Source organism: Saccopteryx leptura, chromosome 1 (genome assembly GCF_036850995.1).
Source record: "Saccopteryx leptura isolate mSacLep1 chromosome 1, mSacLep1_pri_phased_curated, whole genome shotgun sequence".
NCBI lineage: Eukaryota > Metazoa > Chordata > Mammalia > Chiroptera > Emballonuridae > Saccopteryx > Saccopteryx leptura.
Window position 1 is genome coordinate 237,093,050 of NC_089503.1, and position 17,725 is coordinate 237,110,774.

Sequence of the window (17,725 nt, forward strand, 5' to 3'; positions counted from 1 at the left end):
AATAATATCATTCTTGCACAGAACTTCCTTCAGCTTGGACTAAGTTAGGGATCAAAAAATATCTTCATGGGCCAGCCAAATTGTTTTACTTTTTTTTTTAATTAGTAATTTTTTGTGATGAGGTTTGTGCTCCTTAGATCATCATAGACCTCTCTACTCTGTTCTGCTTTACACGGAGTTGATTCTGTGTAATGTGTGTTACCTGCCTAACTGCTGAAGGCATTTGAGTTTACTTACTAAATAGAGAAGGGAAGGATTATCTTATTTTCCCAAACCAAGGCAAATTTGGCAAATTGGCAAAATTGGTAAATTGTTGCGTTTCTTTGACATCATGTCACTCTTGCCAAAAAATGATCTTTCCCTTTTCGCTGTCATATTCTTTTATTTTAAATTTCATTTAGCATTCTCAGAGGAAAGTAATCTAATAAAGGACTCCACACTGAACTGTAAATGACTGACATCGGCTTGATACTTTATCCCTAGCTCTAATAGAAATATAAAAGAGAACAGTAACCATGTCTTCATCTCTGGTGTATGCCAGCCAGAGAACTTTTTTTGTGGGGGGAGGGTCACATAATGTCATGATTAGACTCTCTCAAGTCATATAACATAGTTGTGTTATTAGTTTTTACGTTGTGTGCTTATTATAAGGTATTTTTCCCCACCGAGAAGGAAGGAAGGGGCCGGAGCCACGAAGTGTGGAATAACAAAAGTTATTTTGTTATTTATTGAGTGCAGAGTGCGCATCCTGCCCTGTGGAGGTTCCCTGGCCCCGAGAAAAGATGGAGGCCAGGGAAGTCGCAAGGGGTGACCCATGTGGGAGATATTTAAAGGGTCCCTAGGGTGGTCAAGCTAATATGACGTGGTGAAATCTCACTGGCTGGCAGACGGTCACTTTTTTCCAAAGGGTTCCTGTGAAGTTTCTTTTGGCATGCTTGGTTGTGGGCGGTCCCAGCCAAAGTTCGTGGGTCTGGCCTTTCCCCATTATCCACCGACCTTACAATCTGACATTCTGTGTTAAATAGAATAGGGGCACCATTTATTCATCTGGCTACTTCCTGCTGATTAGGGGCATCGTGGGGAGAAGGAGATTGGCCAGTGGTGGTTTTGAGGGGTGTCAGGAGGAACATCTGTGTGGCCGTGAGTTGAGAAACTTCGCGGATGCGGTCCTGTAAGGATTTTTTTAAAAAGAGGACTAATAGGGGATTTGTAGGGTCCAGCCTTTTGGTGAGCTGGAGATGGATGGAGTCCAGTGGTTCCGACTGCCAGTGGTCCTGTAAGGAGGCAAGCTTGAAGATCAGAATGTAAGGTTGGTGGATAATGGGGAAAGGCCAGACCCTCGAACTTTGGCTGGGACCGCCCACAACCAAGCATGCCAAAAGAAACTTCGCAGGAACCCTTTGGAAAAAAGTGACCGTCTGCCAGCCAGTGAGATTTCACCACGTTATATTAGCTCGACCACCCTAGGGACCCTTTAAATATCTCCCACACGGGTCACCCCTTGCGACTTCCCTGGCCTCCATCTTTCCTCGGGGCCAGGGAACCTCGCTGGGCGGGATGCATGCTCTGTACTCAATAAAGCCTTTTTTTTTTTTTTTTTTTTTTTTTTGTATTTTTCTGAAGCTGGAAACGGGGAGAGACAGTCAGACAGACTCCCGCATGCGCCCGACCAGGATCCACCTGGCACGTCCACCAGGGGCAAGGCTCTGCCCACCAGGGGGTGATGCTCTGCCCCTCCGGGGGCGTCGCTCTGTTGCATCCAGAGCCACTCTAGCACCTGGGGCAGAGGCCAAGGAGCCATCCCCAGCGGCCGGGCCATCTTTGCTCCAATGGAGCCTTGGCTGCAGGAGGGGAAGAGAGAGACAGAGAGGAAGGAGAGGGGGAGGGGTGGAGAAGCAGATGGGCACTTCTCCTGTGTCCCCTGGCCAGGAATCGAACCCGGGACTTCTGCACACCAGGCCGATGCTCTACCACTGAGCCAACCGGCCAGGGCCAATAAAGCCTTTTGTTATTCCACACTTCGTGGCTCCGGCCCCTTCCTTCCTTCTCGGTGGGGAAAAATACCTTACACTTATAAAGTGAGTTCTATCCCAAGGCTTGTTTTCCCTAAATTGAGATTTCTATGTCACAATCTAGAAAACTGCAAGAAATCAACAAGCAAATGTTAAAAAGTAAGCTAATAATATTATGTATTATTTAAGCTTCTCTCTATTAAAGAGAAATTGGAAAGAGGATCTTCTAAGGTAGCAACACAAAGAAAGCTAGGCAGACTGTCTTAATGTTTTTATTTCCATTGTGAATTGAATGCTGACCCACCCGGCCCTGGGAGATTCAGACCCAGAGAGAGTGGAGATTTCCAGCCAAGATGAATGATCGTGGAACGGAGGAGCTAGTCAGATAACAGCAACTATGAGTGAGAAACGTGAAACATTCCAGTTGTGATTTATGCCAGAATGGACCTGCAGGCCTGAGAGGTGAAGGTGTAGAACACAGCCTCCTCATCTCTCCATGCCCTCCACAGCTTTACGTTCCACATTAACTTGACCTTTATTGAGTTAATGCAACCTAAGTCCTCAAAGGCCCAGGCAGCATAAAAGGAATTCACTTTTCGGGACACCAGTATCTCAGTTAATTCCTTTGGCCTTCCATTTTTAATTTTTATAGGTTTTCAGCTTTAGTTTAACAATAATTTGTGATCAAGGTTAAATTAAAGTTTATTTTATTTTTGGTGACATTTTCACAACAAATTTGAACTTAGGTCTCTTTTTGGAGAAATATTTACAAAGAAATAACATCAAATTGCACGGTATAAATGCCATGCCATTCAACTATGTAAATAGCAGTCGAGATGTTTAATTGAAAATAAAACACTGGTAAAATGTAAACATTTTTGTTCCAGTTGCTCTGAGTGTAGGCTTCAATGGCACAAATGAACGCAGTAACTGATGGTGGAAGTTAGAGTTTGTAACAGGGTCCAATAACTCTAGTGTGTCTGGAAATCTTTTTAGAAATTGCTGTATTCTTCAGTGCTGTTGGGTCCACTCCTCAAAATACATTCACCTGTTGTCATAAAGGTTGGCTGATTGATACTCCATCCACTGGCACTTTAATGTGCAATTCAATGTGCCATCAGGGATTTGATTTATTTACTCATTAGGCTCTTCTGTGTCTGTGTATTAGATATTGCTCCAGATTGTTTTATTAAAGTACACTTGGCCCTTCCAAACATCAAATTATGAGTGTTTTGGCCCTGGCCGGTTGGCTCAGTGGTAGAGCATCGGCCTGGTGTGCAGAAGTCCCGGGTTCGATTCCCAGCCAGGGCACACAGGAGAAGCGCCCATCTGCTTCTCCACCCCTCCCCCTCTCCTTCCTCTCTGTCTCTCTCTTCCCCTCCCGCAGTGAGGCTCCATTGGAGCAAAGATGGCCCGGCCGCTGGGGATGGCTCCTTGGCCTCTGCCCCAGGCGCTAGAGTGGCTCTGGTCGCAACAGAGCGACGCCCTGGAGGGGCAGAGCATCACCCCCTGGTGGACGTGCCAGGTGGATCCCGGTCGGGTGCATGCGGGAGTCTGTCTGACTGTCTCTCCCTGTTTCCAGCTTCAGAAAAATACAAAAAAAAAAAAAAATTATGAGTGTTTTAAATTGGCTTATCTATTTATGGAGCTGTAACTCTGTGTTGTGTGGATCAACCTTTATACCCCAAACAAAACCTTTACAGGTCATGTCTTGACAAGAGTAATATTGGGGGAAACATACATATATGGTTATGGTAAAAGAAATGTACAAGTAAGTACTTTAGAGTGAGTTGTCTAAATATATTTACTTTTTGGAGAGGGGTTCTCTATTCCAGATTTATGAGCTTTAATATGAAGATAAAATTGTAATACCTTTTAATCTAAAATTGGAGAGAAGTGGAGGACTATTTCAATGATCTCAACTGATGGCATATTTTATCTTTAAATTACATTAATGAAAGGACTTCCATTGCCTTCTTGAAAATCTGTATTCAGAAAGGAATTATAATTTAACTATTAAGAGCATAGACTCCAGAGCCAGACCTATTGGATTAGCTATGAATCCTAATTGTTCTACTCCTTATTGTCTCATCTATAAAGTAGGTGTAAATGTAGTACCTGGTTCTTTGGGCTGTTGTAAGAATTAAATAAAAGGATATATATTATATAAAGTAATTAGAATAATGTCTGGCACAGTTAGTATGATATAAGTGTAGTTATTATTTATTTAATTAGTAAATATTTACCAAGACCTTTTATTATTTAGCATTTATTAACATGCACCAACTTTCCACATTACTATTATCTTTCAAAGGGAACGACTGTTTTTATTTTACTTATTTTATTTTTTTATTTTCAATTTTACTGAGGTATTATGCTTGACAAATAAAAATTGTAGATATTTAGGTTGTATAACATGATTTTTTAAAAAGGTGCACAACAACATGATGATTTAATATGAATATAAATTGTGAAATGATGACCATAATCAAGTTAATAGACACATCCATTACCTCACATCATTATATTTTTTGGGTGCAAATATCGAAGACCTACTTTCTTAACAAATTTCAAATATACAACACAGTATTATTTACTATAAGCACCATGCTATACATTAAATCCCCAGAACTTTTTATCTTATGACTAAAAATTTGTACCCTTTGACCAACAGCTTCCCAGTTCTTCAACCTCCCAAGGAAACAATTCTTTAAGAAAATAAACCTAATTACAAATTCTCCCTGCTTCATTCCCCGCAGTGAGTGTCAGTTTTTGAAGAGTTAAAAATATGATGAAAATGTGCTCAGCTCTGGCAAAATTCTTAGTATGAACATTTCTTTTTTAATTTAAAAGGTAGCATCTGAACTTTAGTAAACAAATAGACAATAAACTATTTTTTCACATCTTAAAAAATTGAGCTTTATTTTATTCAAATGGTAAAAATATCACAGAAAGTAAAATTTCATTTTTTTTTTTAAATTAAGTGAGAGCATGGGAGGCAGACAGACAGCTCTCACATCCCCCCCCCCTCCCCCCGCCCACCACCACCTGGGGAATCTATCCAGCAAGCCCCCTATGGAGTGATGCTCTGCCCATCTGGGGCATTTTTTTTTTTTGTTAGTTTGCAACTGAGCTATTTTTAGTATCTGAGACAGTGGCCACAGAGCCATCCTTAGCACCAGGGCCAACTCATTCCAGCCAATTGAGCCATAGATGTAGAAGGGGAAGAGAGAGGGAGAGAGAGAGAGGGAGAGAGGAGGGGGATGAGTGGAGAAACTGATGGCCACTTCTCCTGTGTGCCCTGACTGAAAATGGAACCCAGGACAGCTACATGCCAGGCTGAAGCTCTGACATTGAACCTACAAGCCAGGGACTAAAATTCACTTTTGGATTGCTTTTTATTTTTATTTTTTGCCATTATTTTATGAAACATTCGTGTGCAAATAATCTTTCATATTTCATATATCTACAAAAGAAATTAAACTATGAGCTGACAAGAATCATCTAAAGTAAAGAATGAGAAAGATCTGAGTCAGTCTCACCAAACATTGCAATACAATTTGGAAATACTCTGTATAGTTGAGAAAGTGGCTGATTCTTGTTTTTTTAGCAAAATGTCAGAGATCTCAGAATCGATTATTTTGCTCTCTGTTACAGTCAGTCAGGGCTTGCTCTATAATCAAAGTCAGGCAAAACCCCGGAACCATTTATGATCGTACTTGCTGCGGCAGAGACATGGGCGTGGGGCATGTCTATCTGGTTTCCCACCCAACGCATGAAATAACTGAAGCTCAAAGTGGACTTCAAGTTATTTTCCCAAATTCAAAGGCTTTTTTAAAAACAAAGGAAACCAGCATACTTATAGTAAGCCTTTGTCACTCATGTGTGTGTTTCCACTATCCAACTTCCCTTTTATTAGTCTCTGGTCCCCTTTTGGGGAAGCCTCCCTGTGTGGAGTCTAGGGAGCGGCACAACGAGCTAAAGGGGCCACTCTCCCTCTTTACCCCAGGGAAGTCATGTGATTTAGACTTGGGCAATCAGACATTGTCTTTTGGGACTTTGAAACTTGAGCAACTGGGTAATTGGGCAAGGGAGGGGTGAAAGACCTGTTCCCCTGGCAACAGAGGCAGTGGATCTGGAGCACCATGTTCAGCCTGCCCGCTGCTCTGGTTCTGGTGTCCAGTTCTGCTGAACCCCTGGGTTTCTGGCCAATTTCCCATCCTGGTCCTCCAGCCTCCCACCAATATCATAAGCCTCCATATACTTCTATTAGATCCCCTTCCCCCATTTTATTCTTCTGATAATCAAAGTAGGTTTTGATTTCTTACAGAAAGAACTTTCACTGATGCAACAATTTCCAAAGCCTGAGTGGAAATCAATGCTGACATCTAACACTGAATTATCAGTGTACCCAATGGTAACCAGTCTGAGGGTGACTTACCTTTAAATAACGTTTCATTTTAAGCTGTGAGTCACGGTGAAACTGTGTCAGTTATATGCTTCTGTAGGATTGCACCACTAATAGTTTGCCAATGTATTTGGTTTGGCAGTCAGCTCTCATCAGCCAGTGATGGCATACATTATAACTTGGTCCCATATTTCAGTGTGTTTACTGTGATTTCGGGATTAAACTTTTGACATTTTTGGAATGAGCTGCACTAATGTCTTGGGGAAGTATGGGAAGGTAGATCAACAGACATGTAATTGCTTTCAATACTATGCTTTCCCAAAGCTAAATGCCTGTAGTAGTGTTATTAGCTGAGATACCATAGATAGTTTTACATGTCAGGAACAATTAACACATGTCCTGCGGGTCTGATTACCAGCGTTAAGGAAGTTCTGCTCTGCATAAACCCCAAAGCAAAGCCTTCAGGAAAGTTAAAGGTCCCTGTTCTACCATTAAAATGGGAAAGTAATGTGCCTTTTTTTTTTTGATTGACTATAAACTTTGACTTGTGGAACTTTGTTCTTAAAGGTGAAAATAAACATGAGTAGGAGACAAATTCTTTTCCTTAAAAATTCTTAAACCTTTAGTTGAAACCATTTATCAGAAAATTTCTTAATATAAAATGAAATCAATATTGCCTGATGGTGATTGTAGGAAAAACAACAAATTAAAAAGCCAAAGTGAACATTTTCCTTAAAATACAGCATGAAAGAAATTTTATATGTTTAGGCTACTGCCCAGAAGAGTGATAAATTTGATATTTGATATGTGAAATTGTTGTAAGAATAGCAAAAGGAGTTGGATTTATAAACGATTTTAGGAGTAATTAAATGATTGAAAGTAAATTTATGAGACATCCTGATTATTACATGTCATAGATGCTTTAAATACAAAGTAATTAGGTGAGATTCACATGTGCCCTGTAAATTAAAGGTTTACTAGTAATGACCAGTAATATGCATATTCTCAATTATATGTGAACAGAGACTTGGTAGAGTTGCATCATAAACCTGGTCTTCTGCTCCTAGTTTCTTCACTACCCAAGTCACCAACTTGCCCCAAATGTAATGTGGAGAACATGGACTCAGAGAGTTCAAGCTTCTTATCAGCTCTAAAATTCTATGGTCCTAAAACTATGTTTATTTTTTTGTTGTTTGTTTTTTTTCTCTCAGGATGAGGGAGAAAAGAAATAGAAATAAGTATAATCCAAAATGTCTGGCCTCTGGGTGAATTTTTTCATACCTTTTCAGTCCAAAAAAGAGAGTTGGGACAGGCATTGTTTCACTAGCGGCACTCCCCCAAGACAATGAACGAGTGTCTTCACACCACAGGGAAACCTGGCGACATAATGGGAAGGGTTGGACTCGAGAAGTGGTTTCTGCAGTTCACAAACTGCTCTGTGGCTTTGGACAAATGACATAGCCTCTGTAGCCTTCTTATCTTCAAAAGAGTGGCTAAGGCCAGCCTTCAATATCCTTTCTAGCTCTCCTATTTTATTCAAAGAAGCAACATTTTGGGTATCCAGTAGTGATCCGATTTGTGTACTAATCAGAGGTTTTCTTTAGTGTGCCTGAAGTATTATCATTCGAAGATGCAAAGTAGAGATAGCTCCAAAAATGGAGACTAGTATTACCATTTTCAATTACAGCAGGTGAATTTGGGACTTTTCCCTTGAATAAAGGGAATTAAAGAGCTAAGCACATGGTCCGGAAAACTGTAAACTTGTGGGAAGATAGAGAGATTAGACATTTTTTTTTTTTTATCAAAGGCAAGAGAGTTGTAAGAGGAAAGTGCAAAAAATAAAAGAGAGAAAGAGATAGCACAAGGGAAGAAATGGGGGAGGAAGAAGGAAATAGAGTAAGGGCAGCCTCTCTTGGGCCCACGGGTCTTTGAAGTGACGCCAGACCACAGCAAAGGATTGTGGGATAGGAGGTCAAGAGAAAAAGTAGATGGAGACCTTTTGTTCAGAGGTTAATAGTTGTGTGTCAGAAGTGCTTCATCAGAGTAAATGCCCTGTGCTTTTTTAGATACTTTTCAGAGGAGTAAACCAATTCTGTGGAAGTTTCCCAAGGTCCTCATGAAAGAAGAATCCTATGGTTTAAAACCTAAAAAAAAGATATCCTGCAACTAGAGGCTCTTGTTTTTAATTAGAAATTAACAACAAACTACCGAAACGATCCAGTGTTTCATATTCAAAACAAACCAGTTTTATTTTTATTTGGGGATCGCAGGGGCGGGTGAGTAAAGCAGCTGATAGTGATCGCGAGAGCCTTTTCATTACTCCCCGAGATCTGCGCTGTTTCTCCAAGTTCAGTGCTGTGGAACTTTGTAAATTATGAATGAGAGAGGGATCTTTGCTCTTCGTAGGCATTCCGATTCCTAAGCTATTGCAGCCAAAGGTCAAAACCGAGGTAACTTCTCGTTTGCTTTTTAGCAAAACCTACTTTCTTATTCAGATAGCTGAAAAGATGATGGTGTTAGCAAAGGTTTCTATGGATGCATTAGGAAAGTTTACTGGATGTAGGAGACGTTAGTACAAATGGTATTTCCTTCAATGGGTTAGCTGAAGTGCTTCAAATCAGTTAATTCTAGGAAAATGTATAGTTTTTTATATATAAATATATATACTTTGCATATATGTGTATCTTTTTTTAAAAAAAAAAGAAAGCCAAACATTTTTCTTTATGTTTGCCAGGTTTCTTTGTGTGCAAGTGACGTGGTCAAGTGATGTGCTCTCCTCAAATTGCAGTCGTGCAGCCTCTCAGATGATTAAGACGGCTCACAGGGAACCTCCACCTCGGACTGTGTAACTTACCAGTTTTTTAAAAGCAAAGCTGATAAAATTTATAAATTTATCACATCTCTAGCAGTTGACACTCATCCAGTTCGTTTATAAAACTCTTTGGGTCTGTACTTTGGTGAAGCCAGGCCACTGATGGCAAATCGCATGCAGAACGATCAAATCACAACTAACCTTTAAGTGTTTCCTTGAAGTTTAAGACCAGAGGATCGGAATAAAAAGTAGCAGGACCCTTGCTCTGATCTTTTTCTGACATTTCCCAAATCCACAAGGCAGAGGGCATGGTGCAGGCTGGAGAGTAAACTGTTCCATACTCCTGGCCTCACGGAGGAGCACAGGCACGCTGGTTTTTGCAGGCACAGAAAGGAATAAACACACACATTAAGCAACTAATATTTGATTTGACTGTTGGTTTATTTTTAATAAGCTTATCAAAAACACTGATTTTCAAAGAAGACTTAAGAGCACAGATGTCATAAATGATCGTATAACTGCAAAATGCTGCGATGCAAATTTTTCTGTTTGATTTTTTAAAATTCTCTTATTTTTCAGTTGCTATAAAACACTTTATTTAGCACCATCACAGGATTATGAAAACTGTCTAATCTGTGAAAAAGGATTATTTTTCCTCCTTTTTTCATTGTTGGTCAAAATTTCAGATAGAATGCAATATTTTATATATTTATGATGACAAGCAAACTGCATGTTTCTTATAGGATAGTTAGTTGTCTTTGTATAACCAAATATTGTTCTCCAAAAAGCAGGTCAAGTAACGCTAGACTTCATAATAGCTGTGGGTACCTTAAGCATGTCTCAAATCAATAATGACAGAGGTAGCCTGATAGCAATTTATGAACCACAGTTCCCTGGGGAAACATATTTCAAACCATAACTTCATCTAAACTGTTTATCGGCTAAGCTTGCTCAAATGTATGAAGTGTCAAAAAGTTTCTTTGACATTAGGCTTGTTATTGTCCTTTGATTTATGTACCCAAGCAAAACGTAGTAAATAAAAAGATTGTTTGGTGGTTTGGTATTTTAAGGAAATGATTAGAAACATTTGCCAATGCTATTCATTTTATATGTTTTTTTCCTTTCCAAAAAAAAAAAAAATGTTCCCGTCCTGTGAATGACTTCACAGTAAAGGAACATTAAATGATAATTATAGTAAGTAGAAATGCCAATGAGTTTGCTATGAAATAGTCAGAAAACTCTGAATGAAATGTGTAATGTTTGTATAAACCATTTGCCCCTTGCCTCGAATTTTCATGCCCCGCAGTTAACAAAATGTCCCCTTTACAATCTGAGGCACCTTTATGGTGCTAAATCTGACTTATTAAAAACATGGTCATCATATCTTAGTTTTCATGGAAATGTCCACATGGAAACTACAAAGAATTATTCTCTTGAAAAGCATTCTAAAATAACATTCTTAGGACCCTGACAGATGGCTCAGTGGTAGAGCAACTGCCTGGTGTGTAAAAGTCCTGGGTTCAATTCCCAGTCAGGGAACACAGGAGAAGCAACCAACTGCTTCTCCACCCTTCACCCTTCACCCTTCTCTCTTTCTCTCTCTGTCTTCCCCGAATGGTTTGAGCAATTTGCCCCGGGCACTGAGGATGGCTCCCAGGCCTCACCTCAGGTGCTGAAATAGCTCTATTCAGATCAACCGAGCAGAGGCCCAGATGGGCAGAGCATTGCCCCCTAGTGGGCTTGATAGGTGGATCCGAGTGGGGGCGCATGTGGGAGTTTGTCTCTCTGCCTCACTGCTTCCCAGCATCTCACTTAGTAAAAATTAAAAAAAAAAAAAGATTCTTGGGCATACACAAATTTATTTGGTTAGGAATAAAAATACTAGTTTTCTTTTCGGTTTTTGATGGAGTGTTACTGAGGTATAAAATGTTCCAAAAGGCAAACTATAAGACAAATCCTTTCAATCATATTTCCTTGAAATGTTTTAGTTCAGAATTTTACATTTTATTTTAATTTAAGCCTTTCCATTTTTATAATTACTTGATCAGTTTTTTTATATTAGGCAATTCTATAAGCAGAATATACATAAAAAAAATCCTAAATATAAGATTATAAAAGTTGGCCAAATATTCTGAAAGATTGCATTATAAGTTTTTAAAAGATTAATTCAAAAATTGGTAGAAATGGAATTAACTCACAATTTGAAGGGAAACAAGGAACCTAATAGAGATGGATACATTTTAATGCAAGGGTTGCTTAAATGAGAACTATTTCTGTTTCCAACATATCTTTTTCTGAGTGGTTAACTACTAAGTTGATGGACATAAAAAACCCACAGACACAGAAGGACAAATGAGTACACAGATAGCTTATACCAGCATTGTTAACTTGTTAGAGAATCTGTTTCCTTGAAAACAGGATATGGTGAATCTGTGTATATTTAATGGAAAGTGGTCACATTTACTGGAGAATTAGGAGACAACACTCCCTAATGGAGTCAGTAATTCTGATCTGCTATCCTTCAAAGAAAGACTGTTTCCTAGGCTGGCCAATATTTCTATGGAGCAACCTATGCTTATTGATAAGTTATCGAATTCCTCTCCGGAATCAGCTGGTCAGGAAGGATACAGAAGGGAGGGAGGGGAAGGGAGAGGGAATTGTGATAGTGGTTTTGTCTGATGGCCAAGGTAGGGAGGGGCTGGAGAATTGAGAAAGGAAGAATAAGAGAGGTAAAAGATAGGAAAGCGGGGGCAGGAAGAAGGGAAAGAAATCAAACAGAAACTAAGCAAAACAAAGCAGGGAGATGCTAGCTAGATAGAAGAAGCGTCTCATTCCAGACCTCCAGGCCTTTAGAATCAGGATTTTAAACCTGCATTTCATGGGCTTCCCCAAGTCTCCAAACCCACTAAAACTGTATGCATATTATTTGAGTATGTTTATATGCGTTATTTTTTATTTTTGTGACAGAGAGAGAGAGGGACAGATAGGGACAAACAGGAAGGGAGAGAGATGAGAAGCATCAATTTTTTGTTGCAGCACCTTAGTTGTTCATTGATTGCTTTCCCATATGTGCTTTGACTCAGGTGCTACAGCTGACTGAGTGATCCCTTGCTCGAGCCAGCAACCCTGGGCTCAAGCTGGCGAGCTTTGCTCAAACCAATGAGCTCGCGCCCAAGCTGGCGACCTCAGGGTCTCGAACCCGGGTCCTCGGCATCCCAGTCTGACACTCTGTCCACTGCGCCACCGCCTGGTCAGGCTATATGCGTTATTTTTTTGAAGGGAGGAAGTGCTTTTTACTTTGATCCAATTCTACAGGGGGTTTCAAGACTCACTAAAACTTAAGAACTACTACTTTAGTGGGATCTTACACACATAGCAAAGACATTGGTCTTTTAAGGAATCTTTGAATGCTTGGGATTGACTATAAATAGTCAAAGAATATTACTTTCTAGTATTAAAAGTGATGTAGTCTGAGACTATTTATTCTTTCAGGCCTTTAGAATACTAGCCATTTAAACAAACATCACTGATTAACTATTTGCATTGAACTAAGTCAACATTCTTCATATTGGGTATCTTGGGAGAGTGGAGAAACAGTGTGGTACCAGAAAAGGGTTCTAATTTGGATCCTGATATTTCTGGGGCACAGAAACTATCTGGAATGCTAACTAACAGTGTGAAACTGAACAGGTAACACCTCCTTCTTCATTCGGTATCTTCCCCAACACATGAAGAAGATGATGATGACTTTAATAGGGCTCTTGTAGGGATGAACAGAAAGGCTACCGGGCTTACATTTATTGGGTGCTTCAATATCTTCTATGCACTAAGATAAGCATTTTGTATGTATGCTTTATGCAATTTAATCTTTCCAAACATTTTATGAAATTGTTACTATGTTTGTTTTCATTTTACAGATGGGAAAGTTGAGGCGTAGAAATCAAGAAATTTGCCCCAGGACATGAAAGTAATAAATAGTGGAGCTCTTATGTGAAAACAAGCCATTAGACTGAAGCGATGCACCTGGTGGGCAGCTGCTTAGTTGCTTGCTGCTAACAGTGGAAGAGCAGTACTCTCCTTCTGGGGAGTGGGTACCACTCAAACTGAGGCTGCTCCTGTTTCTCAAATATGTATTATCTTATTTCCCTTCGTGTTGACCTTTGTACTATTTTGTTCCTACTTGCTATTTTCTTCTTCCTTCCCAGATGATTTCCTTTGTTCTTCTGGTTCTGTAATTATTGGGAAGAAAAGATGACAAGATCCCGATTTGAATTTCAGAAGAAAATGAATTTTCCAACACCTATACACAGTTGTTTCCTAGAAGCTTCTGGACAGATTGCATCTCCCCAGATACCTGGTTGTCTAACAGAATGAGAGCTCATGTGTAGAAAGTGCTACCCCCACCAACACTACATACCACCAAAAAAAAAAAAAAAAAAAAAAAAAAAAAAATCCCTGGAGATGTAACACCTTTCTCGTTTTTAGCTAAGCAACTGCACATGGACAGTTAGATAATGTAAGTAGGTGTTAGACTGTATTATTTGATACTTTACTTCAAAGAAAATTCAGAACTTTATCTCTTTTGGGATGTTTTCTTTTTCTTGAGGGATCTGGGTATTCGTTGATGTGTTTAGTGCAAGTAAATCCTAGAATAGTACACATATAAAAATGTAAGTTCTTTCTTTGGATAAATTAGCTTTCTTTTTTGTTCTTTCTTAGTGATATAAATGAACAAGATGGCCAGCGTTGGTCTGAAGAGAATCTTATTATACAGGTTTTCGGGAGATTTAAAAAGATATGTGCCTGTTGAACTAGAGCCTTTTTTTTCCCCTCTAGGAGAAAAATGGTTTTCAGGGAGAGCAAGGACACATATGGAAGGCCTTAGCTTATCTTTAGTGCTTTATACATCCTTTTTGGACTCCACAGAAAGGCCACTGAATGGGATTAAGCCCTAGAGATAGCATGTCAGTCATCATGAAAGATGAGTAAGAGCATCCTTTAGATTTTCCTTTTGGGTTATATGTAAAGAAACAATTTACCAGCATTGATGAGTGTGATTAAAAATGAGATAGCATATAGTCCCCTCCCCCCATTGATGTACTTAAAAACAGAACAGCTATCTTCTCCCTTGAAGATTTAAAGGAAGCTCTGGGGAGGAAAAGGTGGTTTGGCAGATATCTTAAAGGAACCTTCTGTTTCTATACTTATTCTTAATTCCTCACCTCTCTGTATTGCCCTGGTTCAGTCAGTGATCTGAATAATTTTATTTTAACTAAAACTCAGATCAAGGTGCCAGCCATATTTATTAAAAAAAAGTCAAATAAATCCTTGTTTTCACTACGTGTTTTAATGGATGAATTAAGAGTGTGGTGCTTACCGGTGTGGGGAGGGGAAGGAAGGGAATAGAGAGAGAGAAGGGGCACAAAGAAAACCAGATAGAAGATGATGGAAGACTATATGACTTTGGGTGAGGGGTATGCAACATAATCAAATGTCAAAACAACCTGGAGATGTTTTCTCTGAACATATGTACCCTGACTGATTAATGTCACCCCATTAAAATTAATAAAAAAAATAAATAAATGGATGAATTATTTCTGCTCCATACCCTTACAACCTTATTACCTAATAGGCAACTTTGGGATTTTAAAATAAAGGCCCTTTGCTTATTTCTTTGTCCAAATGCAACTCTCTTCATTTCCAAGCATCACCTTTTAAGTCCAAGTAAATAATTGTTCTTTCCTATCTTCCCAAGATTTTTGGTCTTCAATTTAGAAAATAAATGATTTTTTTTTTTTTTTTTTTTTTTTTTTAGAAAAGGAGTCTCAACATCACTTTACTTATCAATGAGCTACTTGTCAGAAGCAGTTGTTTTTAGTAGGTACACTAGGTCTTTCCAGTTTGAAAGGCTATATGAATAATTTTTCTCTGAGGCTCTGGAAAAGCTAGGAGTGAGGCTTTCTGCCTGACCTGTTACTCCCTCAACACCTTCTCTCGTTCTCCTCCCTCCTTAGAAGCAGCGTGCAGCAATGGGCTACACAACTGGTTTTCACTGGTGCCTGGTGGAACCTTAATTCCTTCCTGTCAGCACCTCTCTGGGTCACTCTCATAGTGAGGATAAGGACTGGATAAGCAGTTGAACTTCTGGGTAGTTTTCCAAATGAAATTCAACCTCTAGACCTTTTGGGGTTTACCCAGTCTTCCTCGCTACCCTCAGATGAGTTTGGAATGAATTTTTACTTAATGGATTCTATTTGTGGGCGGGAGAGGTAATGATGGCATTGCTCAGTCTTGAGCATACCTTCAAATAAGGGAAAAGAGCAGAGCAGGAATGTGAAGATTGATGTGACTCCAAGGAAGGTGTTCCTGAGGACGTGCGGGAAGATTCTGAGGCTGTTGAATGGAGATACTGTATCTCACGTGACAGAAGTCACCTCCTACCATTAAGCTTGTCTTTGAGTGATGATATAAAAAATAATGGGGCTGCCGAAGAAATATGAAAGGCATGGCTTTGCAATGTAGGGAAATGAGTATGAAACATTCAGGATGAATTACTGCGAACTGATTAGCTGGGAGAAAGGCAGGGAAACATTCAACAAGAAATTTGGAGCAATAGCACCTTGACCAAGTAGGACTATGCCTCGTGCTGGTTTGTTGCAAGGAATTTTCTTTGGGGAAAATCTTACTTCATTATATGGCTTGTAATTGTGGCTCTGGACTACACATAATATAAAAATGGAGAGAAAACTACTTTAAAATTAAGATATCTTAAAATTCCCATGTTAGCACAACTACTTTATATTGAAATAAATGATTTTATTTTTATTTTTTCCAGCTTACTGTTTTTATACCAGGGCCAGCACCATGGTGAAGCCAGTATGGAGCCTGTGGCATGGTTCTACCTCATACCATATGCTTTATTTAATAAACAGGTAGGCCCCGATATGTGTGCAAACATACTGTACCTCTATGTATTTATTATGTAATGTTGTAAATAATGAAGAGAACACATTAAAATTGGGCAGTAATATTCCTTTGGACTAAGTTTATTCTTTGAGGATGAAACTTGTTGCCCATAACAGAAAAATGTTTTCCCCCACCTCTCCTTTAACAACAAACAATTATGTAGAAACAGACCTCATTTAATCATTGAAGTTACCAAGGTGTATAAAATAAAATCTTAGCGTCAAGAAGGTTATGGCCTCATCCAGAATACAGGACAGAGAAGAGGGTATGAGATCTTGTTATGTGTGGCAACATAAGCTAAGTGCCAAATGTGTGATACTGATGAGTGGAGCTCTAGGAAGAACAGGTGGTTTTAAGGGCAAACGGTGGAGTTTGATCCACAGCCTGAACAGAGGGAAGATCTATGAGTAGGGTAGGGGGGTGTATTATTCAGGCAGTGGGGTAGATTTTGTTTTTCTTTGCAGTTATTAACCCCTTTTCTACTCTCTGATAGGATTATATGCTCTTGCTAGTTGCCGCGTGATTTGTAATGCCTACTTGCAAAGTAAGTTTATTTTCTTGGCTCATCAATGTTGGGCTTGCACATGTTACTTGTTTGGCCAATGAAATAGTCATTCCTGACACATGCCACATCAGAGCAGAAGATTTAAAGGTCACTGTGTACTTCGCTTCTGTTCCCACCAGAACTGCAGCAGATCCCAGATGGCAGCTGTTTCTTGGGCGTGGGTTCCAGAATGATGCAACCCACAGAGTGGAGCAGGGCCCTGGAGCAGGGCCGAAGCTCATTAAAAGTCCATATGTAATGTAAATGAGAAATAAATATTTGTTGTTGTAATTCGTTGAGATTTGGGTTCTTTTGTGTTTTGTTTTGATTGCCACTCAGTGTAGCTCAGTAAGGGAAGGGAACACGACCTGAGAAATGTGTGGAGACAAAGAACTACCTGTGTAGGGTCAGTAAAAAATTGGCTTTTTAAAAAAATTAATTTTAATGGGGTGATATTGATAAATCAGGGTACATATGTTCAGAGAAAACATCTCTAGGTTATTTTGACATTTGATTATGCTACATTCTCATCACCCAAAGTCCAATTGTCTTCCGTCACCTTCTAACTGGTTTTCTTTGTGCCCCTCCCCTCCCCCAGTCCCCTCCCTCTCTCCCCCCTTAACCCCCACACTCTTGTCCATGTCTCTGAGTCTCATTTTTATGACTTTGATCTCCTCAAGGGATTTGTATAGGAGTAAAATAATAATACAGAAAGACATTGGGCCGTGTTATGGAGGCCATGGATAGCAGGAGAAGCACACTGACCACTGAAGATTCTTAGAGCAAGAGCAAAGGCACAAAGGGAGAATTGTAGGGACATTTGTCCAACAACAGTGTTAAGATGAAGTAGAAATGGAGAAGAAACCAGTTAGATGCAGCATGTTCTTTTATTTTTTTCCCCTTAAAATCACTTAATTTAGAGCCTTTATTTTACAAATACAGCCCAGAAAGATAAAGTAAGTTACTAAGCCACTTTGTACCAA

The 17,725-nt window shown here is 39.5% G+C and overlaps 1 long non-coding RNA gene across 1 annotated transcript in view; it reads left to right on the forward strand.

Annotated features, from left to right (window-relative positions):
- Window positions 1–16,989, forward strand: part of LOC136389165 (uncharacterized) — a 46,444-nt gene extending 29,455 nt beyond the window's left edge. Inside the window, exons 2-4 of the long non-coding RNA XR_010748280.1 lie at window positions 16,068–16,164; window positions 16,692–16,742; window positions 16,883–16,989. This is a non-coding gene — a long non-coding RNA (uncharacterized lncRNA). The remainder of the gene's footprint in view (window positions 1–16,067; window positions 16,165–16,691; window positions 16,743–16,882) is intronic.
- Window positions 16,990–17,725: the final 736 nt, after the last annotated feature.